The following is an 18,499-nucleotide window of genomic DNA, read 5'->3' on the forward strand; positions in this document are numbered from 1 at the left end:
AAAATTTGGTGGCTATTGGTGATAAACTCGGTTCTCAGCCCCTTTCCTGTCCCTGGAGGTTGAGGGTGGGTGGGTTTGAAGTTTCCAATCCTCTGATCACCTGGTCAACCAGTCCCCATCTAGGAGTCCACTCAGAGTCACTCATTATCATAAGCTCAGATCTAGTTGAAAGGGACTGACCACGAGTAACAATAGTTGTTTCTCTCGCTGCTGACACTCAGGACATGGCCCAGGATGAGGACTAAATATATATTTCCTATAATATCACAATATCATGGACAAATTTACATCTTCCTTCTTGAAAAACATTGAAAGTCGTATTTGAAAGGAAGACACACATGAGAGAGAGAGAGAGAGAGAGAGAGAGAGAGAGAGAGAGATTTCCCACTCATTGGTTTACTCCCTAAATGTCTGAAACAGCCAGGGCTGGTTCAGGCCAAAGCAGAGAGCCTGGAACTCTGCCCAGCTCTCCCTCTTGGGTGTCAGGCACCCAAGTACTTGGGCCATCACCTGCTGCCTCCCAGGGTGCACATTAGCATGAAGTTGGAATCGGAAGCAGAGCCAGACCTCAACCCAGGTACTCTGATATGGGATGCAGGTATCCCAAGCAGTGACTCAACTGTTAGGAAAAGAGTTGCAGATTGGTGCTTCCTCACCCGGGGCACCAAAATGTTAGGAAAAGAGGCATGGAATAGAGAGGAGTCAGTGTACGAATTTACAGCCAGACCGAATTTATTCAGAGAAAATAAATCTGTAGAGGTGGGTGACCAACTGCCCACACGCACACTGATGGAACACATGGCAGAAGGCCCTGACCCCCCAGGGGCCGGGCCTTTTTATATTTTAGGAGGGCTGGGGATGAGGGTGGGGTAGGGGGCAGCAGGCAGAGGGGAATTCCTGGAACTGGTCTTTCAGGTGTTCAGATTAACTAGTCTTTCAGGTGGCTCGGGGGGGGGGGGGGGGTAGGTATGAAGGCTATAGGGTGTGAGACCCAACTGAGATTCAAGGGCAAGGAATCCATTCCAGTGTTTATCTGTTTTGGGCAATGAGGGAGAATGGCTGAGGCTTATGTCATTGTTCCATCCATCCTGACTCTGAGTACAGATAAGAAGAAGGGGCGCCGATTTCTCTCTGGCTACTTCCTGCTGATATGGGGCGTAGACATGGAGCCAGGATTTGAGTGGTGACCTATACTCGAGATCGGATTGATTGAAGAAGAGCAGTCTTGTGCTGCTCCTGTGAGATGGCTTGAGATATAGCAATTATTCGTTGGTGCCCCGTGTGAGGAGGCACCAATCTGCAGCTCTCTTCCTAACATTAACCACTATAACAAATGATTGACTCTGTATTTTTCTTGGATCAACAACCTTAAGAGAAGCTGTGAAGCAAAAGGCAAGGGCTTTTAGGGTGAGGGGAACTTGCCTCAACACAAGCTTTTCCTTGTTTGCAGCTTTGAGACAAGAGGACCAGTGTAATGATTCCCTGTATCCAGTGGGTACATCTTGTTGCACTACCCTCTGTGCCCTGGGCCCACCTCTAATTTCATTGTCAGCTGTGGATTATTCCCGGGGGGCTGGCCGCATTCTATGTCAAGTACCTACTGTGTATTCCCACTGTCATACCCTAGTGTATTTTCTGAAGTCACAGGACATCCTGGCAAAACAGGGAAGTTAGCAAACCTTGAGGTGATTCCCAATGGATAGGGGATAGAAATCACTGGCCAGAGATCCCAGGTTCCTGTCCCTCAGGGAGCCAGTTCTGGGGTGTGATGACCATTCCTCGAAGTGTCACTGGTGGGATGGCCACAACACTAAGAAGCTCAAGATACCCTTGGGTGACTGATGCTTGCCCGCCTCAGCATCACCATCCCCTCACTATTGCTTCTGGGGTTGACTTCAAAAACAAGCCCCCTGCACCCCAGACCTCTGATGCTGTGTTTGGGGGTACCAAAATGAAGACATTAGATGAGTCCACAAGTGTCAAATGTTAGGAATACTAAACAGGGTGATGCAAATCCACTTCATTTCCTTTCTCTCCTTATATTTTTTTATTTGTATGTATCTCATAAATACATTAGGAACACAGTAATTCTTCCCGCCGTACCCACCGTCCCACCCTTTCCCCCTCCCTCCACCCTGACTTCCTCCTCCCTCTCCTGTTTGATCTGAGAGAGAAAAAGAAACAGAAAGAAAAAAAAAAAAAAGAAAGAATGGAATAAAAAAACTTCTCTCCTTATCTTGTTTCTTATCCAGAGTTAAGGACTATAAATGTCAGTTTTTTTTTTTTAATTTAAGTCAGAATTACTGAGACAGGAAGAGAGAGAGAGAGAGAGAGAGAGAGAGAGAGAGAGAGAAATCATCCATCCATCCACTGGTTCACTCCCCAGATGACCCAATAGCTGGGACTGGGCCAGACTGCATCCAGGAGCCAGGAGCTTCTTCTAGATCTCCCATGTGGGTGCAGTATTCAAGTACTTGGGCCATCTTCCTCTGCTTCCCCAGGCACATTAGCAGGGAGCAAGATCAGATGTGGAGCAGCCATGACTCAAACCAACACCCATATGGAATGCTGGCACTGCAGATGGTGTTTTAACCTGCTGTACTACAACACTGGCCTCTAAATGTTAGTTTTGGTGAAATTGAGAAAATTGATAATGGAAATAGATCTTAATTCCATCTTATAAGTAGCTTGAGAAATTATAAAGTAGAAGAGGCAAGATTTGGAGTAAAGGATATGACAGAGGGCATCACTTGAATTTTAAATTATGGAGCAAGGATTAGCAGTGGTAATAAAAGGGGACTTGCCAATAAGGAGCAGTATTAAGTTTTTTTTTTTTTTTGACAGGCAGAGTGGACAGTGAGAGAGAGAGAGAGAGAGAGAGAGAAAGGTCTTCCTTTTGCCGTTGGTTCACCCTCCAATGGCCGCCGCGGTAGCGCACTGCGGCCGGCGCACCGCGCTGTTCCGATGGCAGGAGCCAGGTGCTTCTCCTGGTCTCCCATGGGGTGCAGAGCCCAAGCACTTGGGCCATCCTCCACTGCACTCCCTGGCCACAGCAGAGAGCTGGCCTGGAAGAGGGGCAACCGGGACAGGATCGGTACCCCGACCGGGACTAGAACCCGGTGTGCCGGCGCCGCAAGGCGGAGGATTAGCCTGTTGAGCCACGGCGCCGGCCAGTATTAAGTTTTTATAGTATTTGCCAGTGGTCTAGGGTAAGGATAATGATATCATATTTGTGGTTTTAACTAATATTTTATTATAGTTGGCATGGGGCATTTTTTCCTTATATTTATTAATTACTTTTTTTTTTTTTTTTTCTGAAACCACAGTTTCCTTGACAGATGACTTTGATGCTGGATATTTATGTCATGTACTTTTTAAAACTGTTAGGAGAAGTGCTACTGGGGCTGACGTTGTGGTGCAGCAGGTTAAGCCATGACCTGCAATGCTGGCACCCCATGTTGACATGCCAATTAAAGTCCTAGCTGTTGTACTTCTGATCCAGCTCCCTGCTAATTTGCCTGGGAAAACAGTGGATAATTGTTGCTGTGGATTAGTTCTGAGAGGAGGAGCATGGTGAGGGCAAGAAGCACGGAGTCACCACATAGACCCCGGGAGTCGGGGGAAAGCAGGCCAGAGGTGAGCAGCCTGCAGACTTGTTTATTTCAGTTGATACAACAGCTTATATAGCCGAGGCAGCCAATCCGGTCAAGGGGCGATTTATGCCCTAACCAATTGCCAGGCAGGCTCCGTTGCCAGGTGGTTTCCGAAGCCATTCCTGAGTAACTGACGCTCTCTTGCCAGCAGCCATCTTGGCATGGCCTTCTCATTCCACCACAGATAATGGCCCAAGGAACTGGGCCCCTGCTATTCTTGTGGGAGACCAGGATGTAGTTTGTAGTTTCTGGATTCAACTTAGCCCAGCCCTGGCCATTGCAGCTATTTTGGGTATTGAACTAGTGGATGGAAGATCTCTATCTATGTCTCTCACTCAGTTTCTCTATCATTCTGCCTTTTTAAATAAATAAATAAATCCATAAAGAAACTAGTATCTTACAAAAAAGAAATGCTACCATATGCTTATGAAAAACTTTCCAATCTTCCTTATAACTAAAGTACAGCAAACTGAAAGAACAATATCATTTTTTTCTATATATTTTGTTACGAACCTTGAAATATTTGGTAATACCCCATATATCCAATTTTGCAGAGAAATTGGCACTGGGATAGACAATATGAATTGATACACTATTTTGAAGAGCACTTGAGCAATTTCTGTCAAAATTTAAAATGAGCATATCCATTGTTACAGCATTCCAAGAAAACGAGTTCTGCAAATATCCTCACACAAAATCTCAAATATTTTGCTGTGTTATGTCCATGTGAATAATCACCTGGATGGTTCCTCTGGCAACTGGTCAACATCCTGAGTGATCTAGGGGCTCATCTAGGTTCACCTCACTAGCATAAACTGAGGTGTGTCCAAAGGGGCTTATTATGCATAAGAAAATGCTTTCCTCTCACCCTTATCACTCAGGAAATTCCAAGAGTCCTGGGAGATCTGTGCAAGGCACAGCAGGGGCAAAGACTAAACGTATAGTCATACGTCGTATAACATTCTTTCAGTCAGTGGTGGGCTTCTCGAAGATGGTTCCATAGAATAGAATGGAGCTGAAAAATTCCTATTGCCTAGTAACACAGCATGCTACTCCCTTGTCTGTGTGAATAACCCGCAGCATTGCCGGTCACACCAAACTGTAGTACATATGATACATACGGGACACAAGTATGGCACCTGTTTACATACAGGACATAAGTATAGCACATGCGATACATACAGGGCATTGTGTTTGACAACAAGCAACTGTTACAGGTTTATGTCTTTACTGTCATACATGTGGATTGTTATTTTAGAGTGTACCCCTTCTACTTGTAGAAGACATTTGCTGTAAAGTGCTTTGCCATATTGTGTCAGCAGTAGCTGCCTTACATGTCTCACATTTACCCAATCCTTTAATTGCATCATTTTTACTTTGTGCTTGATTTTATTTATTTGAAATATATATATATATATATTTATCTGTTAATTGATAAGCATAGAGACAGATTCCTTACTGTAATTTGAGGGGATGAGAGAAAGAGAGAGAACCAGATAGAGGGAGCTCCTAACTGCTGGTTCACTCTCCAGGTATCTGCAACAGCAAGCCCAGAGCCAGAAATCCAACCCAGGTCTCCTAGAGTGGCAGAGACCAACTACTTGAGCCTTCACCACTGCCTCCCAGTGTGTGTATTAGCAGAAAGTTGGAATTGGGAGTGGAGCTGGGTCTCAAACCTAGATACCTTGATACAGGATGTGGGCATCCAAACCCTGGCCCCACCTCTTGCTTGACTTCATCTGTATTTTGTCCATAATGGCCCTATGATTAACAGGTTGTACCATATATTCATATAGCCATATATATTTGCCATATTGCCATCTCAGTCTGTGTAAGCATACCCTGTGATGTCACACAAGCACAGAATCACCTAACATGTATGTTAGACATTATCATATCTCTGTTGTTGAGAAACACATGATTGTCTATTTCTTATTATTTCCCAATATCATAGGGGAAAAAAGGAGGTAACGTGTCCCAATGAGGACCCCAGGCTCTCTGATCAGACGGCCCTCCACACAGCCCAAGTGCACCAGGAGAAGTGCAAATTATAGTCAGGGAGGGATTCTGTCAGAAACCCCATCTGCTCTTTTCCTTTGCTCATCATAACCAAGGTCTCCTGTAGTTCCAAAGGTATATGAGTTTGTAGGAAAAAAATAACAAAACACCAAATAATCTTCACAAAAGAAGTAGAAATAATGGGTTAGAATGTTTAAAATCAAACTGAAATTAGAACTACAAATATCCCTGGAGAAATAAGGAACAGGAAATGGAAATAAGAAATTTCTGAAGAACCGTTTGACCATCTTGGGCATGAAAAGTATATCGTCAAGATGGAAAGTACATTGTCCATGACTAAGCTGGGCAGCAGAATGAATGCAGCTGAAGAACAAATACGTGAACTGAAGGATTCTGTTAGTGAACTCTCCCAGGAAGCATTTGGGAATAAGAAATCTTTGGAAGAGAAAAGTTAGAAATTAGAATTCCAGTAGGAATCTCAGAAGGAGAAAAAGAACACATGGAGAGAAAGGGCAGTAACTGGCCAGAATTAAGATGGGAGAGGGTGTCTCGGCCAACAGGGCATGCCAGCCCCATCTTCCTGGGCTGTCACCAAAAGCTCTAATCCAGAGTGGCACTCCAAGCCACAGAGGGACTCCTGAGTATATTCAAACATGGTAATTTATTATTATTTATTTACAGGGAACAGATTGTCTTTTGACCTTTCTATTCCTGCAGGGCTAGTCCTGAGCTATTGTTGTAATAGTTTCCAGCACAGAGGAAGAATACAAAATGTGTAGCAATTTCCAGCTCGATGCCTCCCGGTCAGATTTTGATGGATAAAGGAATGCAACTGAGACACCAGATCCTTGTTAAGCACCTTTCCCCTTGATCACCCCATTCAGACGCTAGGCATCTGGGCAGCAGGCTGCAGATGTTAACCCTTTGGTGCCCCAGTGCCATTCCCTTCTGAAGTTCTTTTCCTCTTTTCTTCTCTGCTTTCTTTTATCATCTCTACAGAATTAAAAAAAAACTTTCCTTTTTATTACCTCTCTTGCTGCTCGTTTCTGTATTCTTCTCTTCCATCATGGCTGCTTCCTCTGCTTCTTCAACAATTTCAAATTTATTCTTTGATTCATCCCTCCTTTCATCTGTTCGACAATTACTTTGAGCATCTCCCATGTTCCTTGCATTTATGGAAGGCACTGGAGAGACAGTGAACAAGTAGAACAAAGGTGTCTGAACTCATGACAGGAGGGGCAGATAATAAGCAGGTAATCAAATGAAAATGGAAGACAAATGTATATCCTAACCAATGCAGTGATGGCAATGGGAGTGATGTAGGATGGGCAGGGGAGGCTTAGCTTGGGGCAGAAGTGTCACGGTATCTTTCTGAGGAGGTGTTGAGTTGAGATATGACTGATAGGGAAGAGTCAGCTCTGTGAAGATCTGGTAGCAGGAAAAACCTGTGCAAATACCCTGAGGCTGGAACAGTTCCTTCTCTAACTTCTCTTCTTTTTTGGCTTATTTCTAATCACTAGTAAGTTTCAGAATAAATGCTTGCTCTGCAGCACCCACGTCCCCACAGTCTTAATTCCCGGTAGCCTGGTTTCTACTCCTATCTCTTGCTTAGAACTATTTTCTTGATGGCCACCAGTGTCATCCTAGCTGTGACACTGATGGAAGAACCAAGAAGAAACAGAATGTTCACACTTGAGTCTTTCTGTCAGTAGTTGGCACAGGAGCCTCTTTCTGTGTGGGAGAAGATCTTGACCAGGGCATATAGGAGGAATGTTTGTAAGATAGGAAGCCCCCTTAGGCCTCTGGGAGCTGGGTTGGGTGCCCATCTTTGTTCTTCTCTGGCCACTAAGCACAGCTGTTCCCTCTCGCTGTGGGGTTGTCTGGAATGGTCTTCCATTGCATCTCCACAAGGCTGCCTATTTCTCATTATTGAGGCTGCAAAATTGTAAATGCCTGGCTCTCTCATCTCTTTTTAATAGTATTATCCACTCACTTGTCTTGGCTTCATGGTGGGTGGAGTGCACTTGCTTGCCTCTTGACTGTTACTTCGTCCACTGGGACATTAGTGGACAGGACGCAAGCTGAGGCTTGGAATGTGCTTGCGTAATTGGGCTGATCTTTCTGCACTCTTGCTACTACTGTGGAGTAAAACTGTCTTACAAGTCCAGTTCCTCCCAGGAGGAGAGACAAGTGTAGCCCACCTGAACCCAGCCCAGCCTAGATCAGTCAAAACCCACCTGACTCACAGATATGTGAGGGAGACATAAATATATACATAACATCAATATAGCTCGGTACATACTTATTGAATCAATGAATATTGCCTACACAGTTGTCTCTTGGCATGTGTGAGGGACTGGTTTCAGGATACTCCTGAGGCACCCAGATCTGCAGGTGTGCACGTCCCGTATATCAAACGGCACAGTATTTGCATTTTACCTACATACATCCTCCATTATAAGTAATCTCTAGATTACTTATAATGCCTAATAGAACATAAGTGCTACATAAATAATTGCTATTCTGTGTTATTTAGGGAATAATGACTGGAAAAAAAACCTGTGTGTTCAGTGCAGATGAAACAATTGGAGACCTAATTCCATAGTACACAAATGAGATATTGAATGAGCAAAGCTCAAATATGAGTGCAGGAGAAACAGGGACGCTACAGCAGGGAGTGTCTGCACATCACTTCATTTGTCTGGATTCAGGGTCGTGCTTGGCATGTGGAAAATTCAAGTTTTGCTTTTTCTGAGTTTCTGGGATTTTTTTTCCCAAACAGTTTTGATTCACAGTTGGTTGTACCTGCAGGTACAGAACCCATGGATGTGAATGGCTGACTGTGCCTTGATTGTTTGTTTATAGGTCAGTCTGTGAGCTCTCTGGGGGCCAGGATATTAACATTTCTACATGCAAAGGGCCACTGATGACTCAGGGAAGCAGTACTCTAAAGTCTCTTTGGAGTAGATCTGAGGCTTCTTCCTGGGCTTCTTCTCTGGTCTCTCTGTAGCTTCAGTTTCTGTGTCCTGGAGAGACAGGCAAGAGTCAAGGTAGACTTCTGAATTCCCAAGGAATTGGGTCCTGATTTTATGACCCTTTTCTAATTGGCATGAATTCTTATGTGAGCTCTGTGCTTTGAGTGGCCTTCAAGGCTAGATGTTCTCCCAGACTCCCAGGTACCCAGTGTGTGCTGCAGGATGCTCTCAGCGTCTGCATGGTGATGAGGGGCCATCTGAGGTCTACTTGTTGTGAAGGATGAGATGGGAGATGTGTTCCCCCTTGTTGGCGGTGACAATTGTAATGCTACCTGATTTACAGCCTCCCCAGGGCCCTCCCATTGTGCATTCAAGTGTCTGTGTCGGACTTGACTTTGTCTGAATGTCTCAGCTCTGGCCTTGAGGCTTTAGAAGAGGAATTGATTCACATTGACTTTGTCGGATAGACAAAGCTTTGGGTGATGATTCTAAAGTGGGATGTTTGTGTAGAGAAAGCTAAAATCTGCCTGACTCAGGTGGGAAGCCTTCTGTTTTTCTGTCCAACATATTATCTCCTTTCTTTTGGAACAGTGTCCTGCTTTTTCTTTTGGAAAATTCCCTTTGCCCCCAGGATAGCATATTGGTGGGGCTGTCAAATATGGTATTTAGGTTAATTTGAATTGCTGCCAACATGGATCATGGGTAAAGGGTTCAGGTGGTTTATTTGGGATGTGATTTTGGGAAGCACAGTAAGAAATTTGGGGAGGGAGAAGGGGAAAGAGAGATCTGCTAATTCTGCTAATGGAGGATGTGTTATGAGGGGATTGGCACGTAGGTTTTGAGGACCAGTCTGGCCTAGAGGCCCTCTGAAAAACTAGTTGGACAACTCAGAATAATCCCTGGAGGGAACAACTCAAGCATCTCACTGGAGGCAAGGAAAGTGGGGAATGGATCCGCCAACTTGCACCGCCATTGTCTGAGAACAGAAGAGAGATGCAGGATCTCGAGATGAGAAGCAGTTGGAGGGGTGGCAGCAGTCTATTAAAATTGCAGGCTGATTCAATTGAGCCAAGTAGGCACAGACTACCAAGGACATCATCTTAATACCGCTTCCTCTTCTGGTGGAAGGGTGGGCACAAGCCCCAGGCTGTGCCCTCTTCCTGTGTTCTTAAGAAGAGTATCACAGGGGCTGGGCGATGACTTGGAATTTGTTCATCCACTCGGCAGGGCCTGGAAGTGACCACTCACAAGTGTTTGCCTCTAGAGTGGCTCCAGTTCACAGCCCTTTGGTTGTACAGTTTTCCCCTTCAATTCTTACAGCTTCTTCATAAATTCTTCCCATAAATTTCTTTCTTATTAAGTTAGGTGGTGCTGATTTCTATGCGATGTATATAAAATGCTCTGACAGGTTTGCTGAGTCTACTCCATAAGAAGCTGTCAGGAGAGGGGGTTTTTCTTATGGCTGGAAGCGAAAATGGAAACCTTCAGATTCGCAGCAGGAAATCAGGCCTTTGGGATAATATTTTCTCAAAGTTGTTCCAGACCTCAAGGTCCAGCCCTCATCTCCAGCTTCCTTCCATTCCCCATCCACCCCACTGATCACCCTGAGCTAATCATGAATCTCTGATATTGCTTTTGGACAGATACTGTACCATGTAGTATGGTATGGAATCATTTAGAATACAGCTAAGAACACACTGGAGCCAGACTACCTGGGTTCAAATCCCAGCTCTGCCATTTACTAACTGCATGAACCAACTGTGAGTCACTTAATCTCTGTAGCTAATTTCTTTAACTCTAAATGTGAATAGTAATAGCATCTATTGAGATGACAACACCTGGCACATGCCAGCATTCTGTAAATATTGATTATTATTTTACCTAAAGCACTGGTCTGTGTGGAGATTGAGCCTGCAGGTCCTTGTGGTTTTTAAGCTCTGTGTGGTACTTCCTTAACTTTATAAAACCTTGGTTTGCAAGACCGGCTTCCTCTCTTGGGCCTATCTCAGTGTTTGTGTTAGAGGGTTAGAGTGAAGGAAAAATACCTCTAAAATGACCTACTGTGTGCCAGGCATCTTGACAGGTATCTCTTGGAAGACCCTAACAATATCCCTGAGAGACGAGTATTGTTGCCATTTTACATGTGAGAGAGCCAGTGCTCAGAGGGGTTAAGTAACCTGGCCTAGGATGCTCAGCTTAGCCAAGAGGCAGAATGATCTCCATTCTCCCAGGTCTGTCTGATTCCAAGCCTGTGTTAAGTCCTCTATGTGCATCGCCTTCCCAAGGCCCCAAGGTGGGTATTCCCCTCCTCCTTGCATGAGCCTGGCATGGTTACCGTCTGGAAGGCTGTGACCTTCCAGAACTGGGACCTTGACATCCCCCAGCTGTGCTAGCCCCTTATTCCCACCACCTTTGCTTTGTTACTCATTTGTAAAGCTTTCTAAATGCTTCTCTGTGGTCTGTGTAGAATGTCAAGGAGACTTTGAATCTAACCGTGAGCCAATGGAGGAGGGACCAGTGGGTGGTTAAGTCCATGGGACTTGTAGGACTTCCCAGCTTCAAGTCATTGCTTATACTTTCCTTGATGTGTGTCCTTGGGAAAGTGACATAATGTTTAAAAATTTTTTTTCAAGATTTATTTATTTGAAAAGCAGAGTTAGAGGGTGAGGGTGAGGGTGAGAGCGAGGGTGAGAGCGCAGTTCTATCCACTGGTTCAATTCCCCAAATGGCTGGAACAGCCTGGACTGGACCAGGCCAAAGCCAGAAACCCAGAATTCCATCCAGGTCTTCCGCATGGGTGCAGGAGCCCAAGCACTTGAGCCATTTCCTGCTGCTTTCCCAGGCACATTAGCATGGACATGGATGGGAAGTGGAACAGCAGGTACATGATCTGATGCCCATACGGGATAATAACATTGTAGATAGTTGCTTAACTTGCTATGCCTCAATACTAGCCCCCATAATATTTTTTAAAAAATATTTATTTATTGAAAAGCAGAGAGAGGGAAAGAGAGAGAATCTTCCACCCACTGGTTCACTCCCCAAATGGCCACAACAGCCAGGGCTATGGCAGGCTAAAGCCAGGAGCCATGAACTCCATCTGGGTCTTCCACATGAGTGGCAAGGACCCAGGTACTTGGGCTATCATCTACTGTTTTTCCAGGCAAATTAGCAGGAAGCTGGATGGGAAGTGGAGCAGCCAGGACTCAAACCAGCACTCCAATTTGGGATGCTGGCTTTGCAAATGGCAACTTAACCTGCTGCGCCACAACGCTGGCCCTTAGCGAAATGATCTTCCCAAGCCCCAGCCTCCTCACTTGTAAAATTGGGATGGGAATGACAATAAGTTAGCTCCTAGATTGTTTTTGCCTGTTAAGGAAAATAAATATTGGAAGAAAATAACTGAAATATCTTTCAACCTTGTGTAGGGAATGGATTTCCAACCAAACAAGACTCAAAACCCAGAACTCACAAATACAAATATAGACACGTGTGACTGCACTAAAAACAAGCACAGACATATGGCAAAAGAACAAAACAAAATCAAATCGAAAACATCAGATTGTACAACATAAATATATACTTTTTTTGTCAATTAAAATACATTGAAAAAGAATATAGTCAGTTAAAGTCAAAACAAAAGTAAACAAAAAAGCTGAAATAAAAAATCCAAACTGAGGATTTTTGGGATAATGCATGTGCCAGAAAAATATTAATGTTTTTAATCTTCAAAGACCTGCCATAAACTAAGAAGAAGCTGATGAACCACACAATAGAACAAAAGGCAAAAGCTATGAGTGGGTTGCTCTGCAAAGAAGGTATCTCAAGGGCCAATGAGTGCCCAAAAGCATGCTCAAGGAAATGCAAATTCAAGCTAAAAAGAGGTACCATTTTAAAAAACCAATTAGACTGGAAAACAACTAAAAAGAGAAGCTATCTCAAGCTGACAAAAATATAAGGAAACAAATACTTTCATGTATTGCTGATAAGATATTATATTTGACAAGAACTACTGGAAAAAATACCTGTTAAAGAACCTAAACTTCATATCTAGCAACCCTACATTGAAGAGCCAGCTTAGGGGTGGGCATTGTGCAGCAGGTTAAACTGCTGTTTGGTATTCCCACGTCTCATATCAGAGTGCTGGTTTGAGTCCCGGCTGCTCCAGTTCTCATCCAGCTTCCTACTAATGTATCCTGGGAAGCTGCAATTGATGGCTGAAGTACTTGGGCCCCTGCCACTCACGTGGAAGACCCAGGTGTAATTCTTGGGCTCCTGGCTGCGGCCTGATCCAGTTCTGGCAGTTGTGGGCACTTGGGGAGTAAACCAGCAGGCAGAGTGGAAGATCTCCCTCCCTCATTTTTCCCCTCCTCGCCCACTTCTCTGTCTCTGCATTCCAGGTAGATGAAAATAAAAAAAAAAAACATATAAAATGAATCAGCTTTTATAAATAAACACATCTCTGCAAAAGGGTATACATTACTCATATTTCTTTTGGGAAAAATTTGAATCCAGCCTGAGTGTTCTCAACATAAGACTCGTTCTATAGCTACTATGAAACATATTATAGTCATTAAAAAGAATCCAAAATAAATAAACTGTGGTACATCCATATAAATACTACTAGCCAATAAAAAGAAGTAAATTACTGATGCACACAACCTGGATGAAATCTCAAAGGCATTTTACTAGACAAAACAAACCAATCTCAAATGATTATATGAAGGACTTCAAAATGTTCTTGGACACAATAGCAAAGATGTGGAATCTATCTAGATGTCCATCACTGAATGAATGGACTTTAAAAATGTGATTTATATTCACAATGGAATATTACTCAGCCCTAAAAAGAGTAAGATCCTGACATTGGCAACAAAATGGATGGAATTGGAGATTGTTAAGTGAGATGAGCCAGACACAGAAGATAAACATGTTTTTTCTCTCATATGTGGGATTTCATGTACATATAGTAAAAAAATGTGCAGAGCCATATTACTTGGTATATAGATGTTTATAAATGTTGTCTTCACTGATTTATATTTATGTCATAGTAACACACATTTCTTTCCTTATTTCATGATCTTTGCCATGAATTTCACGTTATGGGATTAATATATCCACCATTGTTTCCAAATATCTTGTGTGTTTACATATGAAATGAATATGGCAAATTTTTTTTTGACAGGCAGAGTGGACAGTGAGAGAGAGAGACAGAGAGAAAGGTCTTCCTTTTGCCGTTGGTTCACCCTCCAATGGCTGCCGCGGCTGGTGCGCTGCGGCCAGCACACTGCGCTGATCCAAAGGCAGGAGCCAGGTGCTTCTCCTGGTCTCCCATGGGTGCAGGGCCCAAGCACTTGGGCCATCCTCCACTGCACTCCCTGGCCACAGCAGAGAGCTGGTCTGGAAGAGGGGCAACCGGGACAGAATCCGGCACCCCGACCGGGACTAGAACCCGGTGTGCTGGCGCCGCAGGCGGAGGATTAGCCTATTGAGCCACGGCGCTGGCCAAATATGGCAAATTTTTTAAAAAAATTATTAAATCTATGGGTGCTCATTGAATTCTTCTTTGTTCCTTTCTATATTATTTGAACTATTTTGTAATAAAAATACCAGAAATGTTCATGGATAATGGAATTAAAGCATAAGTTAATTTTGGTGCAATGTATAAAAACCATGCATGTGAGGGGGCTCTTTACAAAATTCATGGAGGGTGTGTATTATGAAAAAGCTATGCATGGATTAAACAATTTTGCACCTAAATAAACTTTTCCCCCTCAAGATTTATTTTATTTATTTAAATGGAAGAGTTAACAGAGAGAGAGAGAGAGAGAGGTAGAGACACAGAGAGAGAAATCTTCCATCTGCTGGTTTACTCTCCAAATGGCAGCAATGGCCAGGGCTGGGCCAAACTGAAGCCAGGAGTCAGGAGCTTCTTCCAGGTCTCTTAAGTGGGTGCAAGGGCTCAAACACTTGGAGCTAATGCTTTCCCAAGCACATTAGCAGGGAGCTGGGTCAGAAGTTGAACAGCCAGGACTATAAATGGCACCCATACGGGATGCTGGTGCTGCAGGTGGTGGCTTTACTGGCTACATCACAATGCCAGCACTCCAAATAACCTTTTAACTACAGTTTTCCATGAACTTTTTGAAGCACCCTTGTTTGATCTCATTGCTATGCTAATCTTAAAATGACACAATGGCTAATGGTTTCCAAGGTTTTGGAGTGAGAAGAGGAGGATGTGTCTATGAGTATGGGGCAATGTCTTGTGGTAATGGAAGTGTGTCACCTTTTTGTGGCAGCAGGTACATGAGTACATATGTGTACTAAAATACATAGAACCACATACTCCCAAGAAGATATATTTTGCTGGTAATAATTTATAAAAAATGTATTTAACAATAACAAAATAAGTCCTATCTGTGTCTATCGAGTTGGAGGGGTCTCCATGATAATTCAGGAAGATGAAACTTGCAAAGTAAGATGTACAGCATCCTGTTTTTGTAAGGCCAGCACCGTGGCTCACTTGGCTAATCCTCCGCCTGCAGCGCTGGCACCCCAGGTTCTAGTCCCAGTTGGGGCACCAGGTAGTAGTCCAGGTTGCTCCTCTTCCAGTCCAGCTCTCTGCTGTGGCCCAGGAGGGCAGCAGAGGATGGCCCAAGTGTACCCACATGGGAGACCGGGAGGAAGCACCCGGCTCCTGGCTACGGACCGGTGCAACACCGGCCGTAGTGGCTATTAGGGGAGTGAACCAATGGAAGGAACACCTCTCTCTCTCTCTCTCTCTCTCTCTTACTGTCTATAACTCTGTCTCTCTCTCTCTCACTAACTGCCTGGCCAAAAAAAAAAAAAAACCAACAAAAAACAAAAAAACACACAAAAAACCACATAACTGAAACAACCTTTATTTTATTATATGTTTGGACATATGTTTGTCTCAGAGTATAATAAAAGCACACTGGACTACTGACGTTGACTATTGAAAGCAGGAATGGAAGCAGGGACATTAAGAGGCATTTGTTTGCACGTTTTTGCATTATTTCCCTCGTTGTACGGAGTACATAGTACGTTTTTAATTAAAACAAGAGAGCCAGATCAAATTAATAAGGGAAAATTTAAGAGATAAAAGAAAAGTAAAAAGGATACAAACTGGTAAGAATAAAATAAAGGTCAAACAGAACTGGCTGGCAGGAAAATGACCTCAGGGGTTCACAGGTCAGGAGGCCAGTGTGGTACTGAAGTTCCCAAGTCAGAAAAATGAGTATTATTGAAACTCCAGAAAGATGACCCATCCTGGGCCAGGAACAAGCAGTTGTTCAGTGGTAAAGACTTGGGCTCATTTCTAGGACCCAACCCAGCATCTTTGTTTCTGTCATCTACTTCTTTGTTCTTCTACATGCCTGTCACCCATCAGCCATCACCCAACATCTATCCACTATTTGTTAAATGCCTACTGTGTTTTTAATTTTAAGGTTCTGCATCATCATAAAATCCAAACTTTTCTGTTTGTGTTAAATTTTAATTATTTTATTTTTATTTATTTGAAAGGCAGAGACATAGAGAGGGAGGTACAGAGGCACACAGAGAGACCTTCCATCTATTCACTTCTCAACTGCCTGCAAAAGCTGGAGATGAGTCAAGCTGAATCCAGGAGCCAGGAACTGCATCTGAGTCTTCTATATGGGGGTTAGGGACCCAAGTACTTGAGTCATCACCACTGCTTCCCAGGGTGTGCATTAGGCAGGAGGTTGTGATGAGAAGTGGGGATGGAATGTGGGCATCCCATGAGGTGCCTTAACAGTTGCAGCAAACGCCCACCTTGTGTCTTCAAAGACAACAATGTTCAGAGTTGCTAAGATCCTTTTCCATGCCTTCTCAGCTTCTATTTCTGAGACTGGGGCTCATGGACCATTCCTCTTGCAGGGCATGGCTGTGACAACTCTACAGAGGGAGCCAGTATCTATCCAGTCTTGTGACTCTCTCTGAAATGTGCATTTGGGAATCTTAGGACCTGGCGATAGACCTTGCAATGATTTCTCCCCTGCTTGAAGAACCTCCAGAGCATCCTCTCCCAGTTCCTGATGTTACTGATTCGATAGATGTTCCCCACACGGCAAGAACAGGGTTCTGAAGCCAATCTGCTTGAGTTCCAGTCCCAGCTCTGCCACTCACCGACCGAGTGTTTCTGGGCAAGATTGATGGCATCTCTGGGCATCCTGGCTTCCTCCTCTGTATACCAAGCATGAAGAGTGAGTGTATAAAAGAATGAGAAGCACTGAGCAGAGTGTCCACTCACAGCAAGCTTCCTCACCAGTATTATTATTATTGCTGTTGTTGATAATTATCTGGTATCTTGTATGTGGGTCGCATTGATCAGATGAGAAATCTACATGTTGTAGTGAATAGCAGAAAACACTGAGCACCCTATATAATAGAGTCATACTTATGGCACAACTATGCATATGTGTTTATGAGTGTGTGTGCGTGGGGTTATGTGTCCAAGTTTGTATGTATAAATGTCCGTACACTTGAGAAAGCATGGAAAAAAGTCTGGTAGAACATACAAGGGTATTTCAAAAAGAGAGAGTGGGGGGGCATTTCAAAAAGCTTGTAGGAGGGGTAGGCTTTTGGTAGAGGAGCAGTTAAGTTGTCCCTTAGGCTGTCCACATTCCGTGTCCCAGTGCCTCACTCTCAGCCTTACCCTCCATTCCAGTTTTCTTCCGTTACTCTGAGAGGTAACAAATGGTGGCTCAAGTACTTGGGTCTCTGCTACTCACATGGGAGACCCAGATGGAGTTCCAGGCTGCTGCCTTCTGCCTGGCCAAGTGACAGCTGTTGTGGGCATTTGGGGAGCAGACAAGCACATGGAAGATCTTTTTGTGTCTCTCTTGTCTCTTTGCCTTTCACTTAAGTCAATAAATAAATTTTTAAAAAAGTTTTTGGAAAAATGGAATTAAAAGGAAAGTTGATTTGAGTGTCAAAAACACTTGAAACCAGCATAGTTTCCCCATAATTCACATCTTCCAAAAACTTTCTGAAGCCTCCTTATCCTTCGAACTGTTACCAGTAGTAACATCTCAGAGAGACCAATCAGGGAGAGAATTAAAAGGGAAGTTCATATGGGTGAAATTGACATTTTGAGATTTGATGATTGTTTATAGCCCTTGTCTAGCCTCTTGAGGAACAGTGGTTTTTCTACTTGATAGTTGTTGAATTCTTTGTTTGGTGGAGGGTTAGGCTTGTGATGGTGAAGTAAATTGAAGGTATATCGTTGCGAAAATTAAATAAGACAAGGAGGAGGAGGATGGAAGTGATGGAGAGAGGAGGGTAAGGTGAGAAGTATTATGTTCTTAAAACTGTGTATATGGAATACATGAAATTTTTCCTTTTATGTAAATTTAAAAATTTTAAGAAATTAAAGGGAAATTTACTTAATATTTTATTTTCTTTTGTATTGTTCAAAAGGCTATCATTCATGTTATTGTTTTCATAATTTAAAAAGAAAAACAATAAAGAAAATTTAGGGAAAAGAATGAATAGACTTTAAAAATGGAGATAAGACGAGCCATATTCTATACAGAAAACCTATTAACTTTATAAGTCGTTGGTGGGATGAGGTTCACAAACGTAGCCATAAAAGGCATATATTTTTCTCTAATAGTAAAGCAATTTCTGGCATTGTTGATCCTAATGTGAAGATGAGATTTGTCTGGTATAGATCCGTGAGGTCATTCTAATAAATCTCCCTGCTGGTTGCTGCGTTGAATTCAAAGCCTGAAGAAGCAGCTCTCAATGTGTCTGTGTCTCCCCAGACATCCTGGGTCCTGGTCTCCTCTGCCCTCAACCTGGATGGAC

This window comes from Lepus europaeus, chromosome 21 (assembly GCF_033115175.1).
Source record: "Lepus europaeus isolate LE1 chromosome 21, mLepTim1.pri, whole genome shotgun sequence".
Taxonomy (NCBI): Eukaryota; Metazoa; Chordata; class Mammalia; order Lagomorpha; family Leporidae; genus Lepus; species Lepus europaeus.